At 40.1% G+C, this 26,629-nt stretch overlaps 1 pseudogene; it reads left to right on the plus strand.

Moving 5' to 3' along the window:
• Positions 1-3,523: 3,523 nt before the first annotated feature.
• On the plus strand, positions 3,524-3,599 carry LOC113835425 (annotated as a pseudogene).
• The last annotated feature ends 23,030 nt before the right edge of the window (positions 3,600-26,629 follow it).

The raw sequence follows: 26,629 nt of genomic DNA on the forward strand, positions 1-26,629 counted from the left end.
GTAGAGATGAATAGACAATGATGGATGGGTAGATGACAGACGGATGATAAATGAATTGGTAATGAATGAATGGATAGAGGACAGATGGATGATGGATGGATGGATGGATGGATGGATGGATGGATGGATGGATGGATAGAGATCCTATGGGCTTTCAAGGGGTGGTAAAAACCATAGAGTAAGACCATTTCCTGCTGTTTAACCTGAGTGAATGTATGCAGACCACAGATGACATATAGAAAGCACTCCACTGAGCACTGCTAAGATAAGTTGGACTATAATTAGCTCATAATGGAACTGAAATTTTTCTAGTTGAAACAACAAATCTGTTATCCTGCTCTACAGTAAATGGCTTTCTACAAAGGATACCCACATGCTTTTTTATTATTAAAACCCATTCCAATAAAAGATATGCTGAAAAATTATTGCAATTCCTACTAATTAAAAACTAATTAAGTCATTTGCTGAATAATACATGTATTCTACTTGCATTATCTATGAGCATGCTCTTCACTTACAAATATTTGTCTCCATTTCATTAAAGTAATTAAACTGCTCCAAGTATGGTTATTTTTATAAGCATTTTATAGCCAGCTCTCAATTTTCCATACCAATGGAGAAGCATAATTGAAATATTTAAAACTGAATAACAGATAATAGAGACCCTCCCGGCAGTTCTCCTCCTCCTCCAGCTTAACAAACAATGAAAGTGACTGATTTGAGTTTTAGCTCGCTCCCTTCTCTCACTCCCACTCTGCTAGCCCGAATATAAGATAATAGTGTGTAAACAGTACCCTCATATTCCTGCATCCCCACCCCTCCTCCCAGCACCACTGTCAATGTGTTCATTTCAAGGTCTGTCCCAGCAAGGTGGAGGAGGCGTGAGCCTGCTTTACCAGAGAAGAGAGACCATCCCCAAATCAATGACAAAATTAATTACACTCTGTCTCTCCTTCCACATCACCCGGGCTTTGTCTCTGGCAATTATGACAATTCCTTAAGCGCCTAGAAAAAGAAATGCTGCTTAAAGCCAAAATTCTTTATGCTAAGAATTTTAATGGGGACTCTAAGTGAAGATGTCAGCCTGTGCATGACACCGTGCCTGGCTGCAGCTCAGTGCTGTGTGAAAGGAAGGGGTTTGTGGTGGATATACTTTCCAGCACAGAATGGGAGGGAGCATCAGTGTGAAGGGGCGGAAAATACATATATACATTGGAGGCATCTGATTACATATATTGGGAAATATGACAAGAAAAACATGAACTGGAAACAGGTTCATAATACATGTTCCCTAATAGGTACTCAGGGTCTTAGTTTTTTTGTGGGAGATAAACAGAATAGGCTTCTTCCCAATTCTTCATACTGGTTTCTGCACTCACCGTGAGAAGCTGTCTCTAAGAAGAAAGAGAGAGAGAGAGAGAGAGAGAGAGTACTGAAAAAGGAAAATGCCATTCAAGGAGGGGAGACATGAGAGGGGAGACCTAGCATATCACGCTTGAATACATGTCTCCCGCATAGTAAGTAGCTAATACATGTCTTGCACCCTTGAGGTCCTGGGGGGACAATATTTAATTCCTAAGGTTAAATACACAAAATAAATTCTATGGCAAGAGGCAGAAAATTGCTTTTATTGTTTTGTTTCATTTTTAATACAGACTTCACAGGCGGTCTCCAAAACCCATACAGAAGGCTCAAATCAAAATTTCATTCAGAATCCACATGTACATGGCATCTGCTTTATTCTGTACTTTTCCCCTGCTTTAAATTTTATTGGATTTTAATCGGGGACCATCTGATGAAATGTTCTAACCTAGATTAGAATGTAGCTTGCAGAACGGCTGAGTGAGAGGGAGGACAGTAGAATCACATAATGGAATATAAAATAGATTTTAAAAGCAATAAAACTGCAGCGGGCAGAGGGGCCTCCTTGGGGGCAAGAAGAAGGAACATTCACAGCACAGGAATAGAGAGCTCCAGCAAGGCCCTGCCCAGGGCAGCCTCTCACCTTGAACCAGAACCTCTCTATTCCCCAAGGTCATCCTCCTCCCACCTGGGTCATGGCAGAACGGGTGGATGAAACAAAGGCTGCTTTGGAGGAATCAGACTGACCCTGACTATGAAAAGAAACAGCCAGATTCCCCCAAGGACTCAACATGCTCTGGTTCATAAGCTCCGGAGACCAAGTTCTTTGTAGGAGATGATGAAGGTCAGTCCACCAGAGGAAGGTTTCTCAAATCTATTGTCCAGCTGAAGCAGCATGGTCTTGCACGCTCTGCCTTATAAGGCCAGGGGTGAACCTGTGAATCTGCATTTCTAGCAAGATCACAAACAGTGCTGATGTTGTTGCAAAGTAGGCTGTGAAGTGATGCTTTTCTCCCCTGCACCAGCCTTGTTGGGTATCTGGCTAAAACTCCAGATACCTGAGCTCCATCCCGGCTGCGTAGGGGAGTGCCAGGAATCCGAAGTTTATCAAACTACCCTATGGATATGTGTGCCAACTCTCTGATAGGCTGGGTAAATTCTTGGACGTCTTGAACAGTACAAACTCTTGTAAGGGAGAAAAATGAGGGCTGAGTGAGCTGGTGGCAGTGGGAAAGATGAGGGAAAGCAAGACCAGGTCTCATGAAAGCGCTGGAGTGAGGCTGTGGGTAGAACTCCCCTCCCACTGGGCAGCCAGTTTATATATAGGGTGTCTGTGTGTGTGTGTGTGTGTGTGTGTGTGTGTGTGTGTGTGTGTGTGTGTGTGTGTGTTCTTTCTCATCTCAAGCTCTTTGCAGATGCACATTCTGACATATTCTTGGCCAGACATAGCCAGCCTGATCCTCTCTTTAGGTCCAAGCTTATGTTACTATCTCAAATGTATACCTGCACTTCTGCATTTGCTATGGCTCTGTTTATAACAGCCAAGAAATGGGATAAACCCATTAGGGGGAAAAACTTATGGGGCGGCTGGGAGTAGTGGCTCATGACTGTAATCCCAGCATGCAGGAGGCTGAGGCACGAGGATCAATGCAGATTCCAGGAAAGCCTGGACTACATGGAGTTCCAAGCTAGACGAAAATAAAAAGGGAGCCCTGGTCTCAATTCAAACAAAAAGGTTTTTATGCACAATGGAATTTTGTTGTTGTCATTGTCATTGTCATTGTTGTTTTTGAGACAGGGTTTCTCTGAGTAGATCTATAGACCAGGCTGGCCTCCAACTCACAGAGATCCTCCTGCCTCTGCCTCCCAAGTTCTGGGATTAAAGGCATGTGCCACCACCATCTTGCCACAATGGAATATTAATGTGGCATAAAAGAATGAATTCTTGCAATTCACAGCAATATTAATGAAATTAGACAGTCAGCAATAAACAAGTCAGACAGAAAAAGACAAATACCACATGATCCCACCTCTATCGGAAGCTTAAATAGTTAATATCAGAGTATAGGAGTGATTGCCAGAGGCCAGTAAAATCAGGTGAAGGGTGGAGGGATGGAGAGAAAGTCAGTTAAGAGATATAACTTCTAATATTCTACATAGTAAGACTATACTTTCAAGGATCATTTCTATAGTTTGTTACTAATATTCTATATAGCACAATAGAATACATGCTAATAACTAACATTCCAGATAATAGAGACTTTCAATATTCCCATCACAAAGAAATGATGTTTGAAATAGCAAAAAGGACAAACCATATAATGTGACCACTACATATTATATACATATGGAAGTGTCATCGACATAATCATAAATACAGGCCATTCCCCGTCATTTAAGGTAAATTTAAAATGTGGACCTAGGCCCAGCAAAATAGCTCAGTGGATAAAGGTGCTTCCTTTATAGGCCTGGTGACCTAAATCTGACCCCTGGAGCCAATTTAAAGATAGAAGGAGAAAACTGATGCCGTTAAGCTGTCATCTGACCTCCAAACATACACCATGGTGTGCTGTGCACACACACGCACACACACACACAATAATAATAATAATAATAATAATAATAATAATAATAATAATAATAATAATAATAATAACAAATAAATAAAAATTTAAAAAATATTTCCTCACGGTTTTTTTCAGCACCACACAATGCAATCACCCAAAGAGCTGATATCTCTAGAAATTTCATGTCACAACTATACAGACAAAGTCTTTTTTTATTGAGGCTCTTTTAATGTTTTCCATGCATGTGCAATGCTTATATATTAGTCTGCCATGTGGTAATGCACTTTCCGAATGAAATTAGAGAAAAGTAAAAAAAAATTAAACCACATAAAATAAAGCAGAACCCTCTAGAATCTTTATGTAACATCCACTCTAGTATTGGAAATAATATGAAGACAAGATACACAGCAGAGTGAATTGTAAGGGCAGTGCTGACAATTTGAATATTTGGGGTGAGGAAGGAAAGACTAAAATAAAAAAAATTAACACCTGAGAAAGCATATTAGACACACAGATTATGAGTGGTACAGAGGCAGCCCTGGAAAGCTGACTGGCTCCTGAGATCTCTGGGGATACTTTGGTACCCTGCATTTTTCTCCAAGTGTCTGACTCTCTTTGGGAACATGTTCACATGCTTTAGGTCTCCTTTTGAAGTTGTTCTACGACTTATTATATTCCAGTGTAAACATACCCTGTCTCCTGATCTTCCATGCCATGTTTCATTTTTGGAGTAGACAGAAGCCCATGTAATGTGTGTTCACACACAGAATGCTGATGGGGGGTTGGGGGGTTGGGAGTGAGAAACAAGGCTGACAATCAAAGGGCAGGACATCAGAATAACTACCCTCTTATCTTTCTGCGCACGTAATTATTTTCCACTCAGTTGGTAACTTCATTGGCTTCTTCAAGCAAACAAGTCTTTAATTCCTGAAAAGCTCCTGGAATTTCATCAGTGGGGAGGGATGCCAGCACAGACAAATGATGCATATTTTAATTGATGTTTCATCGTTGAAATATCTCATGGCCAAGCCACTCATTGGAATTTTCTGCCAAATGCTTCCAGGATGAGTGGCGAAAAAATATTAAAATTCACTTCAGCGGCCTTGGTTGTTCCCAATTCCAGTTCCATCAACACACTTTGGGAATTTAGTTGCAAACCATTCTCCCAAAGGTATTTCATACCCACCCACCCCAAATAATTGATGTCTGCCCCATTAATTGACCTGCCTAACAGAATACAACAGTTGCACTATCACAAGAGCTCTAATCCTGTTGAACCTCTGGCCATTCTTGGGAAGTTTCAGTTTGGGGAAATTTCAGGTTTCAACATTTCAACATGTGTAATTTGGAATTTCAATCTTTGGGGACCTTAAGCTTCGACTTTAAAGATTTGGGTGTCCAGAAGTTTTAGACGTCAGGGATTCTGATCATTCAAGACTGTAATATTCAGGATTATAGCATTTAAATTTGTCTTTCAGAGTTATGAAGGGTAGATATTCTAATGCCACTCAAGGACAGGTATTTGGAAGAAACCTTGATGAGAAGTTTCTTTGCTCAGGGCTGAACCCCATGCCTTGTGTTTGCTAAGGAAACACACCACCACTTGGAATTGACCCTGCACACATTCAAACATTTTACATTGGGGTGGGGGTTTCACTATACAGACCTGGCTGGAACTTGGTATGTAGACCAAGCTGGCCTTAAACTCACAGAGATCTTCCTGCTTCTGCCTCCCAAACACTGGGATTAAAGACCTGCACTACAAGGTCTTGTATTCTTACATAGCTGAAGATAGTGTACTCCTTCAGGGGAGCTGACTGACTTAGCTCATGCCATGGCTAGAGGCACAAGGACCTGCCCCATTCTTCTCCCTCGAAGTTCTTACTTTTGTGGTACTCTGTGAAATAAGAGGAAACATTCCAGTGTCTAATACAGTTGGAATTTGACATGTCCTGAAGTTCTCTCGACAGAATTTCAATGGTAGGCATTGCATGAAAGCTAGGAAATGTCTTCCACTCAAGACAGTTTCTCTCAAGCATAATTTACCATGAAGTCCCCCATCCAACAGTGCTTCATGCCCATCGGTACCCAGAGCACACACCATACACATAAGCACAAGCATCAGAGAGAAAGGGTTAAGTTAATCTCAGCTAAAAGGTTATGTCTGAATTTTTCATATGCTCTTAGAAGTCCCTGTGCCTTTGCTTATGCATATTTTCAGAGCTTTAATTGACTAGCTGTTTTAAGCTGTTGGCTGGGCTCATTTTGAAATCACTCAGCTATCACTAAAGGAAAACAACATGGGACGAGCTTTGGGCTCTTCTTCGCTTGAAATATTCCTGGAGGCTTAGGAGATGACTTCCCAGGCCTGGTCCTGACAATCTCCAGTGAGAAGTATTGCCCTGCCATCTTCCTCAGATGTCATGAGACCACAGTCCTCAGAGTCCTTCTGTGCTAGCAGAAGGACCTCCAGGGTGGCCGAGACCATCATTAAGCACTAATAGAGTCCAAATGACCAGGCTAGGAAAAGATGCTCACAAGGAAGAAGAGAGGGGAAGCAATGGGCAAATACTCGGAAGTCCACTCCCCGGGGCCATTAGAGACTGGCCAGTCTTGAAGGCAGAACTTGGGATCCTGGGGAAGGTCTAGAGGTATGAGGCACTGAAGGATCTCTGGAGGAGTGAGCATGTTAGATTCAGGGCTTTCCTAATGGGGAATGGTCTTGTCAAGACACTAAGTGTTTGCCTGTTCTTCACTATCGAGCTGGGAGGTGGGAGTCTGGATTTCACAGACTAAAGTCCAAATGAACAAGCTCCTTGTGTTTTAGATTCATGACTTCAAGCTAATTGCTTCTTTCCCTTGAGCCTTGGTTTCTGCATATGTTAAAAAAAAGCACAATAATTTCTGCCTCTTGGATTTACTCAGTGATTCTAATCAGATAATGAGTGTGAAAACACTGACAAGATAATAGAAGTGCTGCCAAATATAGATATGATTGCAACAATTACCACAGACTTATTCATCTATGGAGCACTTTCAATGTGCCAAGCACTGGGTTAAATCCTTCAGTAGGCAGTCTCCTGCTCAAGCCTCTTGAAGACCTCCTAAGTAGTGCAATCATAACCCTAATTTTTTTTTAGCTATACACTTTCCCCACTCCCCTTCCCTCCTCCCCCCTGTCCCCCATGCTGCCAAATTACTCAGGAGAGCTTGTCTTTTTCCCCTTCCCAGGCAGATCCATGTATATCTCTCTTAGGGTCCTCTTTGTTGCCTAGATTCTCTGGAATCATGGACTATAGGCTAGTTATCCTTTGCTTTATGTCTAATATACACTTATGAGTGAGTAACGTATTATATTTGTCTTTCTGGGTCTGGGTTACCTCACTCAGGATGGCTTTTCTAGTTCTCTCCATTTGCCTGCAAATTTCAAGATGTCATTGATTTTTACTGCTGAGTAGTATTCCATTGTGTAAATGAACCACATATTCCTTATCCATTCTTTGGTTGAGAGGCATCTAGGTTGTTTCTAGGTTCTGGCTATTTCAGATAATGCTGCCATGAACATAGTTAAGCAAATGTCCTTTTGGTATGATTGTGCATCCTTTGGGTATATGCCTAAAAGTGGTATTACTGTGTCTTGAGGTAGATTGATTCCCAATTTTCTGAGAAACCGCCATACTGATTTTCAAAGCAGATGTACAAGTTTGCACTCCTACCAGTAATGGAGGAGTGTTCCCCTTGCTCAGCATCTTCTCCAGCATAAGCTGTCATCGAGATACTATTTTACACCTGTCAGAATGGCCAAGATCATAACCCTAAATTTATAGCACACCAAATGCCTGTCCAAGGAGCTAAGATCTAAGAGCAGCCAGTCTGCATACAGAAAACGTTTTCTGCTCCAAAAAAATGCTGGCAAAAGGGAGTGGCAGACAGGCACATTAAGAGAAAGCAGGCACAATCTCTAGAGTAAGAGTGTAGTCAACAGCTACCCCTCCCCCAGACTAGTTTAACAAATTATGTTTAATGTTCATTTTTAAACATGTTTTTATTTATTTTTGAGAATTTTATACAACATATTTTGAGCATATTTTCCCCCTTTCCCAACTCCTCCCAAATTCCCCCACTCCCCATTCACCCAACTCCTTTGAGCTCAACTTACACACTCTGCCTAAGAAAAAGAGTTACAAATCCTGTCAGGCAATCTGTCCAGTTTTCACTAGAAAGGGCAGAAGAGCCTACCTGATGATCTGCCCAAAGGGGATAGTCTTATTTAGGGTTTCTTTTGCTGTGAAGAGACACCATGACCACAACAAATCTTATGAAGGAAAACACCTAATTGGGAATGGCTTACAGTTCCAAAGTTTAGTTCATTATCATCATGGTAGGAAGCATAGTTGCATGCAGGCAGACATGGTGCTGGAGAGGTAGCAAAGAGTTCTACATCTGTATCAGCACGAAGCAGGAAGAGACAATGAGCCACTAAGCCTGACTTGAGCATTTGAAATCCCAAAGCCCACCCCCAGTGGCCTTTCACCAACAAGGCCATATCTACTCCAACAAGGCCACACCTCCTATAGGCATATGGGGGATGTTTCTATTCAAACCACCACAGGGACATAAGCCAGCTCCCACGATGGCCACAGGGTGCTCTGTACTGACTCCTTCAGCCAGCTGCCTCACTCCAGACACAAAAGCTGAATGCTAAACCAGCACAGAGGAAAAAATGAGCCCCTCGGCAGGAGCCATGCCTCAGTCACAGCCGTGTAAGGTGGCAATTGACCAGAAGCACCTCATAGAAGGCAATTGAACACCAGCCCTTGGCAATCTGGTGGTGAAACCTCCTGGTTGGTCACTAAATCACAGGAAAGAGATTTTCCCAGTAGGAACTTGATGGATGAAATGAGGCAGCCCTTAGTGGTCTTTAAGAGAAGTTCAACAGTGGCTGAATGGAGCAAAGGCTTCCATGCAGCAGACTGAGGGTGACCTTTGAGCACCTGGCCACCCTTGGCAGTCTGCTAAGTCTCATGCTCAGACATTTCAGTAAAGAGCAGCTGCAGGCAACCATGCCCAGGTGGCTGGGAGGAGGAAGATGTGAGAAGCAGGCCTCTGAAAGCACTGAAGAGGACACAGAGATAACTACAGTCCTGGGTTCAGTGAGAGGTAGAGTAGGGGCTGTTGTTGGATCTGAAGCTGTGCTGGCATGGACAGGAGTATGGCACTCCTACTGAATCATATCTGAGTTGTAGAGCTCGGGATAGATAGAAAAGCATCCTTCAGAAATGAAATCTACAAAGAACCCTAAAGAAAGGCCCCTGAAATAAATCAGTGTGGACTTAGGTGGACGGTAATCTGCACTTGAGAAGAGAGGAAGTGAGGCTTGGAAAATAAGGGCCAAGAAGATTACAGGGAAATACAAGAGAAGGGAGGAGAAAGGAGGGAAGGAACAGATGGGAGTGCCTCCTAAATTAAGACCAAAAGGAGATGAAGAAACTTTATATCCAAGATTGGCCCCTGTGTAATGGGACTAGCTTATTCTTTGGTTAGAATTTGAATAAAATCTATTGTTTTAAAATTATGCTGTCAGGATTTTAAGCATCTCTGTTCTTCACTATAGCTCTCACTCTTGTAATAAAGAAGAAAAGAATTTAAAATGAAACATAAATGATCAAAACCTCAAATTTTTTTCCAGTCAAATTTCATTAACTGATAAAGGTCTACCCTGAGCCCTGGGCAAGGGCAGTGAACGGGATTTGGTTAATTTGAAGATTAAAAGCCGTTTGAATAATTGAGACTACATTAGAAGGAGACTCTACAGATTGAATGACATTCCAAGGTCAGAAACCAAAGAGCTAAGAGTCTTTATCCAAAACACCAAGTTAACCTTTGTGGTGGGGAAAAGTCGAGCAATTGTGGCCTTGAACTTCAGTGGCTGATAAACAAGGAACAGCCAGGATAAATTGGTAATCTGCCTGTTTATACACAGATTTATCTTTCCTTTGGTTAAGGATTTGACCAGTGGGGTCTTGAATATTTTAAGGTGCTCTGTATAAGGTAATGTGTTATCTTGACAGTTTATTAGCAACAAAGTCAAGGAGGTCAGGACTGAAAACTCCTTCTGTAATTTTATTTCCACACTGCTTACATCTTAATAAAAGGTGTCTCTTGCAACAGTAAACACAAACCAATCTGCATTTGCAGGTACGGAAAAGGTGCTTTCAAATATATTATAAGCAGAGAGTGATTTGAGCTAGTGAGGATCAGCATTCTTCAACATGCTTTGGACATGAGCAAGTTGCAAAATAATCTCCCTCTCTCCTTCTGGCTAAACAAAAAGGGCACAGCAATGTTCAAGCCTAAACAAAACCAGTCCAGACTGCTGAGGCAGTTTGTTGTTGTTGTTGTTGTTGTTGTTTTGTTTTGTTTTGTTTTGTTTTCGTTGATAGTACTACAGTCAGAACTTTATAGAGTTGTGAATTTTTCCCATAATTCAATGGCTAGAGTTCCTTTGGCTTTAGGGATATTAGTTATTACAGTTTGGTGTTGGATATCCCACCCCTCACATCCTTTAGGCTCAAGTGAACACTGAGTTTTAATCATCATAGTCATAAATTGCCAGACTTTATCTTAAATGTGACTGTCAGGGTATTGCAGGTGCTGCCTTCTCTTCTCTCCCTGCTTAGTAGCAATCAAGACTTACATTGTGGAATACACAGCTTGCTCACTGTAGCCCATACAACTCATGGGAAACCTGTTTCTAGACATAAGACATGTAGGAAAGAAATTCTATCTTTACTTCAGACTACAGTTGGTTAGGAATATGCTCCAATGTGGGCCATTGAGACTGGACACTGGGCTTTTCTAAGGGAAGTGAAGGAAAGCCCCATTTTCTCTTCTTTCAGTTGGTTTGCATGCATACATGGCCTTTGTGGACAAGAAAGCACATGGTTGTTCCTTGAGCTAGAAAACAACAGGGTTTTTTTTGTAGGATGAGATGAGGGTACAGAGAGAAGACAACACTGTGGTCTGAGAAACCATACCCACACTGAAACCCAAAATAGTACTATACTTCCAGTTACATAATAATAAATTGTCTTTAATATGTGGGTTAACTTGATTCAAGTTTTTTTGTCACTTGTAACTAATCAAACCCTAATAGAAGCAAGAATTAATACATTAGGTGACTTGGTTGTGTTCTGTCTCCATTTTAATGATGTTTGACTTTTTATGATGTGTCCACAGACACCACGTGATGCAACCAAGAACCAAATCCAAGTCCTTTGTGTCCAAGTTTAATACATTGCCCAATTTCAAATGTCATCTCCTTGAACTTGACCTAAAATAGCCCCTTTTTCAGATTCATGATGGCCACTAAGTTTAAATGTAAGTATTTTAAGGTAAAAATAAAAATAATAAAATAAAATAACTACCTAATAATAAGCAGCAGTATTGTTGGGGTTTGTTTCTTTTCTCTCTTATACCAAAGAGCCATTCACTCACTGTGAACTGAGCAGTACCCATCAGATAGCTCCACGTACACCACCACCAACAGTCTAAGGCACATAGACATCTTAGCTGCTCAGTACCTTGTTCTGACAGTACAGGCTACAAATTACAACAGAACAGAAGCTATAGCTCCTAGACACCAGTTTAAAGCATCGCTTGGGCAATATAGACTCAGCCGTGGCTTCTGCTTTCTAAGAGCTTGGTAACTCATGGGAGGAGCAAAGATAGAGATCCCCTCTCCCTGTCACCTTCCCCAACTGTGTGCCTCCCTCACACCCTGAGGTTATTATGAGATTCTATCTATGCATGCACTAAATAATTATTAGTAGTGATTAGTGACTTCTTTATTGTTGAGACCACAAAACTGGACAAAAACAATCAAGGGCAGAAAGATTTCTTTTGACACATGGTTTCAGAAAGCTTCAGTCCATCATGTCAAGAATGGTACAGTGGAGCAATTAAGATCATGATGGTGAGGGTATTTGGTAGAGGCTGTTGATGTTATTGAGTATTAAGGAGCAGAGAGAGCAGAAGAGGAACCATGAGACTGATATCAACCTGCAAAGACCTGTCCCTGGTGACATACTTCTGCAGCCAGATTTACCTCAGCTTCTCAAAATAGAGCCATTAGCTGGGGAGGGAGCCTGTGACATACATTTCTGGTCCTAACAGATGGATCCAGAATCTTTCTGTCACTGTAGCAGCAGGAAGTACCAAGACGTGCCTAGTTTTGCTTAACGATAACCAATTACACTAGGCGCCAGTAGCCATAAGTCAACAACCTTGAGATTAACAACATCTACAGAATTAAACACACTAGAACTGTATATACAAACATTGTGCCCTTGTATGTGAGATACTCGAACATTCCAGCTTTTGCTGTCCATATGGTGGGCCTGTAACCAATTCTCTGAGGATGCTGTAGGGTAAATTCAACCAGACAGAAAGCAGAGAGAGAGGTCAATCAGAGCAAAGACAAGGGATTTGTCACTCGGAGTGGTAGCTCTGGTTACCAAAGTAACAGGTGAAACTTAAACCAAAAGAAAAACTACACCCTGCCTAGAGATAAAACAGACCTATTATTATTTGAAATTAACATTGTGTTATTAAACTAAATTCTGACTGAGGAGGAGGACTAGGAACTAGGCAGCTATAGTCAAAGAAATAGCTATGCTAATTCTCCTGTAATATTCAGCTTTTACCTATCCAAGTTTCTGCACAGTGAAAGATTCGAAATTACTCTTAAGTGTTCTGGGTTCAAGACCTGGATCCACAACCCATTCCCAAAATTTGCTAACTATACAACTAAGGAAATCACTGAGCCTCTTTAATAATATTTTTCTCTTTATAGAAGGATTAACATGCATCATAAGTATTAAACAAGATAGTACATATAAAGCATTAAAAAGATAGCTAATGGTCAATAAATAGAGGATGCCATTATTGGTCAATGCTGATCATTGCTCAACTTTCCCCAGATTTCTAATTGTCCATTAAGTTGCCTCTGGTTTCAGATAAACCCTACTGAGGTGAGGTGGAGCAGCTTCTGGAACACAATAGCAGTGAATCTCTCCTAAATTGTCTGGACTGAGACTCCAGATATCCTTCATTGATTGTCCCTATTTTTCCTGACTCAGTCCTCAGTGGGTTTTACAGACTCCACAGAGCTAAAGGTCAAGGTCCACACTGCTTTGTGGTTTCCTAGGTTCCTGAACACCTAGCCAAGTTACCTTAGCTCAGGCTTACCTGCCCTAGAAATACACATCTGGGGAAGAAGCAGTCTCAGTGGGAACCATTGTATAAGGCAAGATTTCCATAATCCCTCTTCATGATGGTTCCAGGGAACTGAAAATATGAGAATTTCGTGGTCTTTCCTGTGAGGCTCAAGGGTTCCAATACTGGCCTTGTCTGAAAATTCTCAGTCTAGTTCCAGGAACAAGCTCAGATAAAAGTCTTCCATCAGTTAAGGTAAAGAACAGAAAAATCTGAATAGAGAAAACTTAATATAAATGATAGTATAAAGCCATCAACCAGCAAGCTGAAAAGAATAAAAGAACATTATGATATCCAGCCCCTACGGAAAATAACTATTATCCTCAGGGCTGGAAGAACAAAAGGAAAGGTTAATAATTTAAACTTACAGAAGGAGAACAGCTTTATAGGAGGAACACAGACCTTTGAAAGGTGCCAGGTGGTTGGTGACAGTAGTTTGGAGGACAACAAAATAAAGCCACTCATCCAGATGCTGGACAAACTGCAAACCAAGAAATGTTACTGTGTGACAATTAGAACAGCAAAAGATCAAAATACTTCTAGCCTCTCCAGCTCTTTCTTAGCACCCCTACTGGCAATGCCAGCAGGGATCCATCTGGCCAAGGCTCCATGAAATTAGAGGATCACACAGCAGTGTAAGAGAAGGGTGGCTTTGGGAATGAGAGATGACAGCTTGAGGACTGACATAGGCTCCTATCCTACCCTCTCTGTTGAGCATGGATCTCCCACTCCAGTGGAACACTGGAGGTTTCAAAGACACATTCTCTGCCCTTCTTAATCTCAAAAGACCTCCAAACTTTAGTCCCAGGAGCTGAAGGAAGTAGAGATTTACCAAAGAAATGAAAGGCACCTTCCCTAATTTCCCAGCTCTAGTTTGGTTCCTGGGTTACAAACCATATTAAAAGTAGAGTGGTTTGGAATACTGGATAAATCCCTAATATTCATCAACATCTAAATACCATCTACTGCTATCCTCACTATCACTCTAGCAAGTTCTCTAAGAGACAGAAGGTAGATAGGCAGGTAGGAAGGTATGTAGGTAGGCACATAGATACACACACACACACACACACACACACACACACACACACACACACACACACACACACACACAGGCATACAGGCACACATACACACTGAACAAATCCAAGAGAAACCTTGCTCTTCACTGCCACAAGTAGTATATCCTAAATCCCAGTATAGCCCCAATGGAACGAACCATCAGGAAGAATGTTCTGCATATGAGGAATATTAAAACAAAGTATGCTGAGAGTCCTCCAAGGCTGACTTCCCTTAAGAGCACACTCACAAGATTAAGATTAATTCTGTATATATCACCACTCTAGTAGGGTGGTGAAGGAGAAACGAGGAAGCAAAGGAAAGAAAGAGAGTTTCTTCCCACCATCCAACAAAGCCCTGGGCAGAAGTTCATCTTTACTCTTCCTACCAACTTTGGTGTCAATTCCACGCAATGTGAGCCAACAAAAGTTCTTGAACTTATCCTCTCACACTTGGACAGCAAATGAGGGAAGGAAAATGTCTCCAGGATGAGTTAACATGAGTCCAATAAACCAAGAGTAACCTGACTTTTCTTTCCCCTGCCATAGCCAACCATTAAGGGAATATTTCAGTAGCCTTATCTGAAAAACTCAGTACTGACTCTGCCATTTTCCCATCCTTCTTCATGATGCTACAAATCTAATTAAATTTTACAGAATGAATGGTTTAGTTCCTCAAAACAGCATTGTCTACAGATCTGAGACAGATCAAAAGAAGATAGTAAGTTGACACTACAGACATATATAAGACTCTTGTCATATATTCTGATGCCACAACCTGGATACATTAGTGAACAGAACTAATCAGCCCATGATTCTGAAGCCTGGGAAATCCAAGATCAAAAGCCCAGCATCTGGCAAGGGCTGTCTTCTTGTATCCTCCCATGAAAAGGCAAAGGGATGGTCAAAGAGACCTCATGGTGGGCAATCCTGCCATTTTATAAGGACCCCACTCCCATAATGACAGAAATAATCTATCTATTCATGAGGAAAGAGCCCTATGGGCCCAGTCACCACTCAGTAGGTACATTATTGAGGAAGACACATTCAAATAATTACAAAAGCTCAAGTCATTCCTTCTCTTACTGATCATATTTTTCAAACTAGATTACTGGAAGCCATTAATCAGTGGTCTCTGTGTATCAGTTTATTTAATACAACACTAGAAACATTAAATGTTTCAAACCTGCCACCATCTTTGAGGAAAGAGCCTTCCCTCTGTCTCTCTGGGTGAGTTCATGTCTGCAATACGTACACACATTTTCTTTCCATTTGACTGACTTAAAATTCCATTCCCATCTCCCTCATGACTTTGTGCAGAATCAGCTTGGGCTTTTTAAAGCCTTCACAGGAAGTTGGAGCTTGGGACCAGATCATCCAAGAAAAAGTATGCTTTCTCCTCCTGACTCTACAGATCTTCTATTCCTTACCCTGAAAGTTCCCAGACATATGGGCTCCAATTAAAAAAAAAAAGAACAATAACATCAAAGAATTGAAATAGGGGCTTGAGGGCAGTTAAGAGCACTGACTGCTCTTCCAGAGGACCTGGGTTCAGTTCCCAACACCCACCTATGAGTCTCTCATGTCCCCCAAGAAGTAACATTATTAAAATGTGGAGTGGAAATGCTTTTGCACATCGTAGAAGGAGAGTGTACAGAGGGTGTGGTAAGAAGACTTTCTGCAAAGGTCCCCAACTGCTGACACCTCCCACTCTGATGTGGAGATTCTCAGTTCACCATTACTACCAGGGCTGCAGCCCCTTTGGACACTCCAGTAACCACGGGTGTCACAGTGTCGCACAAAGTAGCACAACCAATGGTTCCAGAGATGGGAAGAGAAAAGAGGTATTATAAGAGGAAACTGACGACAAATGAGCAAAAGTGTATCAGAAGCCCCTCATGACATCCAGACACAACACTGGTCCACACACAGATGAGGGTCAGAAACAAAACTTGCCATTAATTGACAGGTTAGAAATGCTAGATTCAAATTAATGGCCTGGATACCAATTAGAATAACAATCCCAAAGTAGAGGAAAGGGGGATTTTGAACCAAAAGGTAGAAGACTCAGAGAACAGATTCAAGAGAATCAAAGTGGCAAAAATCAAAGCTCTAGAAATTGCTAATGGAATACAAGGATTAGAGGAAATAATTAAAGGAATACTAAAAAAATTTCCTGAGATGGAAAAGAATCTTTTTTTTTTCAAATTAAAAGCACACAGTATGCTCTAAGTAAATTTGAGTAAAAAAGATGTTCCTGGGGATATCTTGTTAAAATTCCTGAACTTTGACCCAGACCCCTCATCCCAGCCTTTAAGAGTTGTCTCTTTTAAACAACCTATGTGTCTGGGGAAGGAGCAGCAGAGTCTATGGATTCAAGAGGTGAAGGGAAGCTATTCCCAGATAATCTGGTCATAGACCCCCACTTCCTGTGGAGGCTTTAAAAAGCCCAAGCTGATTCTGCACAAAAGTAGACAGAGAGATGGGAATGGAATTTTAAGTAAAGAGAAAATACATAAACACATTTCAGAGGTTGCCTCACCCAGGCAGACAGAGGGAAGACTGGTACCTCTGAGGATGGTGACAAGCTTGGAACACTTTGTGTTTCTAGTGGTGTGTGTTAAATGCTCTGTTCCCTAGTTCCCATTATCTAGTGATTTCCAGTGATTAGTATGGACTCAAAGTTAACAAAAAATCTATTATTAATACAAACATTTTGATCATAGAGGATGTATCTCGGAGTATTTGCCTGGTATTCATGAGATCCTAGATCAACTCTGGGAGGGTGTGAAGGAGGGGATGATGATGATGATGATAATGGTAAAGATGATGCAAACAGTTACATCTTGAGTTTCTGGCAGGCAGGATGAATATGTTATCTTCTATAAACTATATCAAAATGTTGCTCCTCCTCATTGGAAGCTAGAAAGTATTGGGGAACTATCTGCAAGCTACTAAGAGTCCAATAAAGGAGCTTGAAATTTTTATACTCAATCCTAATCTAGGTTATATGTCTGGAGAAAAATATGAGTAGATATGTATATCACTTATATTTTACCAGAAGACAATAGCCAAGAAAAGGCTGTAGCCGAGCCACAGATGAACCAGAAGAGAGAAGAAAGTTCACTAACTACAATCCTGAAGAAGAGACAGTGCTGAGCAGGTAGCTTTGCTGTGGGTGTGTTGAGAAAAAGGCACTCAGACAAACAGACACACACACACACACACACACACACACACACACACACACTCCATGTGAATACTGATAAGTTGTGACAATGAGTGATACAATAATAAAAGAGGATTATTAAAACTATAGCAATAAAGTTTAGTTATGCTCAAGGCCAAAAGCACTAAACTATTTTAGAAAAGCATTAAGGTTAGAGATAGAGAAAAGAAAGAACATGATTATATTCCAAATGTGCACTCTGAGTTGGGCTGAAGATTTACAACTTGGTACAAGTGAAGTTGCTCTTAAGATCCTTTTGTTTGGGTAGCGATGGTAGGGGAAACTAAATGGAGGGGCAAGGTATTAATGAGGGAAATAGGTAATACTTTCTCATTGAACAGAAACATATACATTAATTTGATTAATAGAAAAGGGAATGGGAAATCATAGTACAACATATATTTACAAGAAGAAACTAAGCAATGAATACCAATTTTAACAAACAAAAACAATGTACAGGAAATGCTCAAGTGGGTTATTTAAATTCTTTTGAAATCCCATCTTCATTTCTATGTTGGCTTTTGGGTCACATATATGTTCTGTTTTGTCTTGTTTTCAGTGGCTTCTCAGAGAATTGTAACATCACTCCTTACCTTACCCTCTCCATCTAATTAGAGCTGTTTATGTACTGTTTCACGTGACAGGAATAGCTCCTTCAAAACTAATGTCATAAATGTCACATATGCTGTCTCCACACATTTAAGAAGCTTACAACTTTAGATTCCATTAGAAATATTTCAAAGACTTAAGACAAAAATATAATCCTTTCTATCCACTCAGAGACTTTAGCCTTTCCATCACCCATCCTTCGTTTTACAGGATCCTTCCCTTCTGAAAAATGTCCTTTTTTGGCATTTCTGCCATTGAGGAATCGTAGCATTCCATCCTCTGAAGAAGACATGTGTATTCTGCCTTCACTATTTGATGGATATTTTCACTGGACAAAGAGCTTGTAGTTGACCTATCATTTCTTTCATCACTTTTTGTTTTTATTCCATCCTCCTCTTTCCTTCATTTTTTAAAATGCAAAATCCAGTTATTGTAATCACTGTACCCTTAGATGTAACTTTCTCTATTTGCTTTCAGGAGCTCTCGGTTTGTTTGCTTGTTTGTTTGTTTTCTCCCCTCTCTAAATTACATCAGCTTAACCATGATGAATCCTGACACAGCATCTTTAGTTTTTCTCTTTCAATTTCACATGATTCTGGAGTAGGGGGCTATATAGTTATTTTTAGGGGATTGGGCTTTTTTCCTCAGACAGAATATTTTAGTCATTATTTCTTAAAGCCTGTTTTCAGCTATAATCTGTTTTCTTTTTGTTGTAGGGATTTTATGACAATAAAGTCATGCCTTTTGCTATTTCATGCATCTCTGAGGCTCTGCTAATGTTTTCAACATTTCCTTCCCTTGCTTCTTGGGGTGGATAACTTACATTGATCTATCCTCCTAGTCTCTGACTTGTTTTTTCAGTCTACTGAGCTTATCCAAGGAATTTACATACTACATATAATGTAATTTTAGTTCTAAAGCTTCCGTTTTCTTCTTATTATACTTTTTATTTCTCTTCAGGGAACTCTTGTCTATTTGCTTCAACTGTGTTCAATTTGATCTCATAGGGCAGAGTTATAATAAAAGAATTAAAATTTAATTGACTAATTCCAGCATCAGGGGCATCTCAGGGCTGATTTCTGTTGAGTGTCTTGCCCCTTAAGAACTGGTCATAGCTCCCTAGTTCTTTCCCTAGTTCTTTAATAAATATCAAATGACAGGACATTTGGAATATTATGTCATAGCTGGGTGTGGTGGCACATATCAATAATCCCATTACTCAGGAAGCCCAGTAGGAGAAAACTGAGTTTAAAGTTACCCTTGTTTATCTAGTGAGAACCTGAGACAACCTATTACAATCTTCCATTTTGAGGATATGGAAATGGAATTCCCATGTGTTTTCAGAGAGTAAAATGTTTTAACTACCTTGGAAAATAGTTTAGCAATATCATATAAGGTTAAAATTACATGTACTGCACAAAACAGCCCTTAATCCCATGTATTTACTTGCAATTGTATGTTCTTACAAAGACTTCTACAGTAAGGTTCATGGAAGCTTTGTTCATAAACCTCACATGCTGGAAACAGGACAAATGTGCACTGAAGTCACTGGACAAAGAAGCTGCAGCATACCCATATTCTGGACTGTCAGAAACTGGACTGTCATGATCAGTGTATGGTTGTCAAAGTAATTGTTTTCTTAGAAAGAACTCAAACAAAATGAATGCATATTCTGTGATTCCATTTTCATATAAATCTATAAAATCCAAGCTACTTATATCAACAAAAAGTAAAATAGTATTTGCCAAAATCATGAGGGTGAACAGAAGGAGAGACTACAAGATAAACCACATAAAAACTTCCAGGGTAACAGGAGTGTTGCTTTGATTGATGGAGGGGTTTTACAAATTTATAAATACATCAAAACTGGTATTATAGATTTATAAATGCACAACATATATTTATGTGTTGGGTAAATCTATTTATCTGTGAGTTTTGCCTAAGAGGACTCTACCACATTAACAAGTACAAAATAAAAAAAAAAAGATGAAAAACATCACATCTGTGAATCCTTACACTGTAAATGACTGACCTCATCCATCAAAAGACAAAACACAAAACATAAATTTGTGTTTTCTCTGAAAATGAAATTCCAAGCTTATAAGATAAAGGCTGAATGCAAATAGAAAAACAGATATTGGGAAAAGAAGAGGAAAGCTGAATAAAACATTTTTGAAATCAGACAAGGTTGAAGAAAAAGACAAAGATATCTTGCAATACTATGAATGCACCATTTATAAAGAAGACGTAGTGACCAACAAGAGGAAAACAATAAATATATAAATCCAAAGGCACTGGAAACCAGGGAGGACTTAATGAAAATTCAAATGTGATACAAAGACTCCATGCTCCTTTCAGAAATGGATATATTTGCTAGACAAAACATGTACAAATACCTGAAGAAAGCATTAACTGACCAACAGAAATAATTATGTTAGATATAGGGAAAGCCATAATGCTCCAAAACAGAAAACACAACATTTTTTGCTTATGTCCAATAAACATTTACAAAAGTCGATCTAATATTTGTGCAAATAAAAACTTACTCAAGGAAGTATCTTACAGGTTACATTTTCATTCCTAATAAATTATAAATGAAAGGTAAAATATTGCTTGCATAGTTATGGTGGGATTTCTTGAGGCAGAAATACCACCAGACATTGAAAGTTACACAACCTGGAGTTCCTAAGCAGAGATTCTGGGATCAAATGTCATCTGAAATTCCTAGCACCCGTGGGCCACAGTCACCCAGGTTCTCTGTGATACCCCTCTAAAAGCAGTGACTTTCCCATTCTACTGGTATCATGAAATTTTCATAAAATGTTAAAATTTAAATCACAGCATTTTGCAAATTACAAAATAGTATGCAAACACAGGGTTTCTGTGAGAAAACACACCCAAGTGGCAATCAACTAGAGTTGCACAACCTTGTAAAGAATGGTCTCCCTCTTTGGGGTCTGTTTATCTATGTGTACAAAGATGTTTTGAACTAACCCAGAAGCTTTCTCCAATTGTTAACCATTCACAAATGAAAAATTAGTTCTCTCCAACAGAATCTCACTGAATACACAAACTAGTCTTAAGGGCAGGCCCAATGGCCAGCAGTAGATGGCTAACACAAAACCAACTCAACAGCGTCTTTGGAGGTACTTTACCTCAAAATGTTGAGTTGAGGCAATTTTTTGTTCTTTTTGCATTACAGGTACTTTGCAAATACATATGGCTACAGTTTTGTGTTTTTATGGGATTTCCATGTGTACAATGGTGTGTGGTTCTGCATCTGTATGTGTTTCTTGTACTTTTTCTTTGACTCTTTTTCTTTTGTTTGCTTTATCCTGTGCTGGTTTGTTTGGTTTTGTTTTGTCTTATTTTATTGTATGTTTTGACGCTTGTTTGTTTTCTAACAAAACAGAGAGGTTTTGGCTGCAGATGGGAAGGGAGGTAGGGAAAATTGGAGGAGTTGGGGGAGGGGAAACCATAATCAGGGTATGTTGTATAAAAAATCTATTTTCAATAAATGAAAAATGGTAAATGAAGAAATCTATAGAAGTCATACATACTTGGAACAGAAGGAACTAAAGCAATCAGCAATATTAACATATTACTAACTTAACAGCTAATGAGGAGAAAAAGTCCCTCTGATAGGAGCTACTTAAATATTTGATGACTAATAAATTAAATGTTAATTAAATACTTCAGTGATTTTCTTCTCTGACCAGCATATAATTAACATTTAATTTGTTATAAAATATTTAAAGTTATGAAATATCCTATGGCATCTAAGATGTCTGTCACCAATCAAACCATCTTGGGACAATGTGCCAAGGGTACAGGAGGTCAGACTGGAAGTTAACTCTCATGAGAGGGAACATAGAAAGTACCTTTTGAAACTTTCTCATGTGAAGACATTGAGAATGAGATCAAATAGATCTCATTTTCCAACTGAATTTAGTCAAGATACTTATAGCCCAGCCCTTCTAAGAAGTACCGTAAGAACTAGTAGTGAGATGATTTCCAGTGTAGAACTTGGCTGCCTCATGAGCACTACAACCTGATCCATGGTAAAATAGGAAACATGAGGAAAAAGTCAGGGAAAGGGATCCTTCTCCTTGGCCCTTGAACTTGAAACACACCTAGAAGACCAAACATTAAAAGGGAGGAGTTTGTAAGCTGCAAAGTTGGCTCGGTGTTAAGAGCACTTGCTGCACTTGCAGAGGACAAAGGTTCGGTTCCCAGCTGCCTGTCATTCCAGTGCCAGAAGATCTGACACCCTCTCCTGGGTGCCAAAGGTGCTGCATGCATGTGGAGCACATGCACACATGTTCAGGTAAAACACTCATACACACAGAATAAAAATGAGAATTTCAAAAGGGAAGCAGATTGGACCGTTATCCGGTCAGACATGGGTTGTGATGAAAGAAAGGTCCTACTCATTCTCCACAGAGTACACTTTCCCACTGGTTCAAATCTGACTTTGGAAAGCATATGAATATCAAGGAAAGTAAGAGATACCAGGGCAGAGGGAGCTCTGGCAGAAACAGCTAGTTAATGTAAAATGGAGGTTGGGGTCAGAAGAAAAAGCATGCACATTTTTAATCTTTAAATTAGGGTCATAGGGACCAATCATTGGACAAAGGATAACCCCCTTCATAGATAGTTCTCAGTAAAGTTCTATGATGACCTAGGCTAAGGATAAGGCACCCAGAGAGGTCTCCTCTGTCACAATCTTTCAACGTCAAGGAGAACAGGTGTGTTCCAGTTCCAGCAACTATGACTTGGGGATACAGCCTCTTCTATCTTTCCATTGTGCTCTTGTAGTGAATTCTCAACTACAACTTAAGTTCGGTGAGTCTAAGTATACACGCTTTATCAGAGGTGAGTTCAACCTTGGCCTTTGTAGAGATGGGGTCAAAACTTTTCAAACCCACAAATTCATATTATTGTGGACATTCAATATAAAGCTATTGATACCTAGTGTATAAAGGGATTCTAGGTCTGTTGTCAGCTCTACCAGGCTTAGGTACATTCTTCTATGCAACACAAGGTATGCTAACAGGAAAATCTTATCTCACTTGTCAGCAATTGATTTAGGAGTAATCAGGAGCTTAGTTTCTACCAAAGAGATGTGAGAAGAAGTCCACTGTAACTTCTCTATGAAGAAACAGAACCAGAAAGCACTTGCATTCATAATCATCCATAAACAACTCTCAAGCAATGCAGTCATCTCATCATCAAGGATGTTGTCATCCTGAAGATGCAATATCACATACTGGGGATAAATGGAAAGCATAAAGGAAGCTGGCCATTCCTGACATTGGCCAGTCACTGAGTGATCCTACCCAGAGGATGCCCTGTTTCAAGATTTGTCTTTCTGTTTATCTTTCCAACTGTCGGCCTTCTTGATTGGTTCAAAACAAAAAGGACTTCCCTTCCCAACATACAGGATTTCTTTAATTTCCACATCCCATTTTTAATAGTTCTGCTTATTTTAATCCATATCCATTCCCTCCTAATTCATACATGCAGAACCTCTACATGACCAATTCCTAGGCTTCTCCCACTTAGTACCCATCAATTCAAAAACATGGTAGCCACTGTGTCAAATGCTTGAATTGTATTGGTCGTAAGGTTCAAGTGGCTACATATAAATATCACAAAAGTATTTAATTGAAGTATAATTGATGGTGCTCTTCCAGAGAGCAGTATTCCTAGGCCATCCTGCAACTCTACATACAAGAGTATCTGTAATGGAAAGAACTATAGTATCTACATCAGAAGTTGACCTTCTGCTTGAATTTTGATCACCGATCAATTCTCTGCTGACCAAATCATTTCCATTCACTCCTACCAGCAAGTTCAGTGGTAGATACTCAAATGAACAGACCTGACCTTAACAGGAAGCATCTATAAACCTTGGGGATTGAAGATGTCTTCAGTAAATAGCATCATTTGGTCCCTGTTATGAGCTGTGGGATGCCTGTCTGTTTGATTTTCTCTACCCCTTCAATTTTTGACATAACTGTGAATACCAATCCTTTCCTTAGATGGCAGATTTACCTGCATTGTTTTGCTTCTCAGGTATGCATGCCCAGTCCCTTACTAGGTCCCTGGCCTGACTCACACTGCTGGCTCCACTCACCAGGCTCTACCTTAATTATTCATCTGCCGCATCAGAGGAGCTTCTTCCCACATCCAAGTGTGTCAGACTAAGCAACAACATAGAGAAATATTGGCCAAAGTGAGGTAAATGCATGCATGATAGTGTAGGACACACTGTCCTGTGAATATAAGACGGGGCAAGTGACAAGTAATTTTCCAGTGGGAAGGTGATGAAGCAATAAAAGAGAATTAGAAAGGGATAATGGCAAATGCATCAAATAAAAAATATATGCAGATATTCTCTGATGCACACAAAGCTATAAAACTCTGTCTTGGAGAATGGTCAACAGCATGAAAGGCTGAGAGGAGGAAAAATGAGGTTTTGGAAAGCGTCATATGTCTTAGTCCATTCTGGCTACTACATAACACTATAGACTTGCTTGTAAATAAAGGAAGCTCATTTCTCACAATTCTGCAGCCTGGGAATCCCAAGACCAGGGTGTTGGCAGACTGATGAGTCTGAGGAAAACACATTTCCTACTTAATAATGATGCATACTAACCATGTCTCCAGATGGAATGGGTGGGCTCTTCAGAATCACTCTCATTTAAATTTCAGTAGATGAATTCTGAGGAAGGACACATGTGAACACACCATCCTGAGGTGCGCAATTTCTCATCTGAACTGAATCAGAATGGGTGCATGCTAGCTGAGAACTGTGTTCACAGGAAGAACTCTTACAATGACTGCATATGACCCTCATCCATAGGTAACCCAATGGAGGAGCCAAGAACTGTGAATTATGTCTGCTGACATCAGATACCATGACAGCAACCAGCAGACCCATGGTCGGGTGATGTCAGAAATTTCATGAAACTATACAGAAGCATCAGGATTGGTGATGGTTAAAAGACTGTTTACAGAGTTTTCTTGGTGGGACAGCTTTCAGCCAGGCCAGTAAATGCTCTGATAAGCCTAATGGTGGTAACCATTCTTTATAGCCCTAGACTGGCAGGCCACATCAACATCACCCATAATTATCATCCTCAGAGAAAAGAGCCCATTAATAATCTAGGCAGAAACCATGTCTGAATGCTAATGAGAGGGTAGCCTTCTAGGATACTAATTAGGGGTGACACTTTTAGGGCAAGTTTGACTTTTCTTTCCAAGATTCTAGTTGACACTGCAATAGATGTGAGTAAAATGTAGATTGGAATTTACAAAGAATCATAAAGGGTTGAAAAGAAAGAAGAGAAGTCAAGAAAAGTAAGCCTTGAAAGCAAATTAGGAAGAATTCAGCAGTAAAACACAAAACAGTTCAGTTGCCTATGACTGAAGTGTCAGCTCTTCTCTACCTGTCACTTGAGATTGAATAAAGCTGGTTCCATCTGTCTTTCCAATGCTCTGGGGGCAGTTTAACACTCTCTCCCAAGTTATTAAGAATCTCTAGGGTTTAACTACTAAAGGTCTATCTGATTGTAGATTTCTCAATCCATGGATATGACACTTCATCTGCATTCTTGTTTATGGCTGTTTTGCCTCTCTGCTTGATATTTATGGTGGTTTGAATGAAAATGACCCCCAGAAGTCCATAGGAAGTAGCACTATTAATAGGTGTAGCCTTGTTGGTGGAAGTGTGTCATTGGGGGTGGGCTTTGGGGTTTCAATTGCTCAAGTCAAATCCAGTAGTTCTCTCCCCTGCTGCTGCCTGCAGACCCAGATGTAAAACTCTCAGCTACCTCTCCAGCACCATGTCTGCCTGTATATTGCCATGCTTGCTGCCATGCTTCCCACCATGATAGTAATGGACCAAACTTCTGTACTGTAAGCCAGCCCTAATTAACTGTCTTCCTTACAGGAGTTTCCATGTTCATAATGTCTCTTCACAGCAATACAAACTCTAAGACAACATTCAAAAGTCTTGAGACCACAGGTATTGGTAACAGTTGGGTCTCATTAGTGATGCAAGTGAGGTTATGGGTCAACCTCAGACTTACTAGATCAAAGTCTGAGAGTTAATCAGAAGCCAGGGGATGTGAACATATATGAAAGTATGAGAAGTGCTGCCATACTCAGCACAGACAATATAGCTCAGAAACTCAGTTACTCCTTTATTTAAAAATCAAACAAAATTAAGATGGAAAAGAATTCACACAGAGTCCTACCTGATTTTCAATACTATTCAAATTATTCCACAAAATAGAAAAGGAAAGAATACTTTTAGACCCTTTTCTAAAGCTAGTATTACACTGACACCAAAACAAGGCAAATATACAAAACAACAAAATTACAGACCAATGTCCTAGATGAGCACAGATGCAAAATATTCTGAATCAAATACTTGCAAACTAATTTCAAAAATTACATTTAAAAAATCGTGATCTGTTTGGCTTCATTCCAGGGATGCAGGGATGGCTCAACATATGTTG

The sequence above is a fragment of the Cricetulus griseus genome, chromosome 4, assembly GCF_003668045.3.
Source record: "Cricetulus griseus strain 17A/GY chromosome 4, alternate assembly CriGri-PICRH-1.0, whole genome shotgun sequence".
Taxonomy (NCBI): Eukaryota; Metazoa; Chordata; class Mammalia; order Rodentia; family Cricetidae; genus Cricetulus; species Cricetulus griseus.